This window comes from Alosa alosa, chromosome 24 (assembly GCF_017589495.1).
Source record: "Alosa alosa isolate M-15738 ecotype Scorff River chromosome 24, AALO_Geno_1.1, whole genome shotgun sequence".
NCBI lineage: Eukaryota > Metazoa > Chordata > Actinopteri > Clupeiformes > Clupeidae > Alosa > Alosa alosa.
Genome location: NC_063212.1, coordinates 17,063,910 through 17,066,067, shown reverse-complemented (window position 1 = coordinate 17,066,067; position 2,158 = coordinate 17,063,910).

The window sequence follows — 2,158 nt, the reverse complement described above, 5'->3', positions numbered from 1 at the left end:
AGGGATGTGCTCTGGAAGACATACAAAACACTAAGTAAACAGCAAGTAATCAAACAAAACATCATTGTAGGCCTACAAAGGTCAATGTAATAATGGCAAGAAGACATAAATTAGACTGAAGTTTAAATACCTGAGCTCTAGTGATAGCAACTTAGCCTAATAGTGCACGGGTATTGTGTTTTGATTTTCCCTGTTTAGACTAGAACAATACCATTACTTAGTTGAGCATAAGATATTGTTGCTAATATTATTATTTGTGGTTTAACACTTAGGTTAGAAGATTATAGGTTCAACAAGCTAAATCTCTGGGTAGTGTGGTCAGTTTCTTATGAGTGTAGCTACACCAGGCACGTAACTGAAGCATTCCCTTCGCGTTATGTACTGCAACAATTAGCTTCCAATAGGCCTAATCAATGGAAGTAGCTACACCTGGCGTGTTAGTGGCCTATAGGCTACGTTCGGGAAAATAGACCATTCCTCTTATGGATTTTACCAGAGCCCTTCCTATTAGGCATGCTCTGATTTTACACGTCGCGAACAGAACACTTAAGTTACGTGCCTGGTGTAGCTTCCTGTAATATAGGCTAGCCTAAGCCTAGCTTGTACCCTTTTCATGCATGCTAACGTGAAGAATATGAACATGCTATTTTGTAACAGACGTTAGGTGGAAAAGTTTGTTTGTACTTACAGCCTGTGAGCTGGTGGTCGATCGTCATGACGGTACAGAACCAGGTTTTCAGAACATCGATGCAAAACCACTTTCTAAGGCAGTGAGTGTGGTTGAAATGATTGGAACACAGAACTAATGTTGCACTACGCCCGGTGGTGGTGTTCCAACGATAAATCCGAACCATTTCTTCCTCAACTCATGTTTCTAAGGCAAGACATGCAACATTGATGTGTTATTGCCAGAAATAAAACAGGCACGATTTTTTTTCCGCCATGTTGGCAACTTGCTGTTAGCTCCTACTAGCTCAGAGAGAGAATCCCTAGCCGCGAAAAATCTTCCACTCTTCCTGTGGCGGTCACAAGCCAAGGTGGGCGAGGCCATGAATAGTCAGTTTCCCGGCGTCATTGGGAAGGGCTCTTTCTGATTCGCTTGTTTTTCCGTGTATTTTCTTTCATTGGCTAATGCGGGCAATGGGGGTAGAAGATCATTTTCACGTGCAGCATGCATATGCAACTTGGAGTGAGCTATAGTATTTCGAAAGTAACAAGTATTAAACGGTTTCTCAGTGAATGTGACCTTTAATAGTTTAAAAAGTATAAAAGTTTCAAAGTTGAAAAGACATACCAACCTGATCTGTTTGAAGACCTACGTTACAAAGTTTGAATGAAGTTTCTAAGTTAAACTGTTCAAGAGAAATTGCGTACGGAAAAAGTGGTAAGCAGAATAATAAGAAGAAGAAAAAGAAGTTGTTGTTGCCTAGGAAGAACAGTACAGTGCATTTTCATGCACTGTAACTAGAAATGCAATTCCAAGGAATTACCAGTGCATGAAAATGCTAAAGTTGTGATGTAAAATATGATGTATAGTTAAAACAGATAATACAGAGATGGATACTACGGTGATGTTAGGATAGACATGGTGGTTGCATAGCTTAATAAAAGTTGGTAGTTTAAAAGTAGACTGTTTAAAAGCTAAATGTAGATAGTTTAAAAGTTGTTGATAGACAGTAGATAGTTTAAAAGTTGTTGATAGACAGCTAGTTTAATAGATAGTTTAATGATAGTTTAAAAGTAGACCTTTTAAAAGTTGAAGGTAAATAGTTTAAAAGTTGTTGACAGACTGGAAGTTTAATGAATGTTGATATTAAAATAGTTTAATGGCTGTGTATAGGTAGATATTTGATGATAACTGAAAGTTGGAATGGCTCTAATGTTTGCTAGCAGTTATGCTAAGATTTTTAACTATGCTAACCATGGTACTTAGCTAATGTTTTATAGCAGTGCTAGCAATGCTAACCATGTTACTTAGCTAACTTTTTCTAGCAGTTTAATGAATGTTGATATTCAAATAGTTTAATGGCTGTGTATAGGTAGATATTTGACGATAACTGAAAGTTGGAATGGCTCTGATGTTTGCTAGCAGTTATGCTAAGATTTTTAACTATGCTAACCATGTTACCTAGCTAATGTTTTCTAGCAGTGTTAGCAA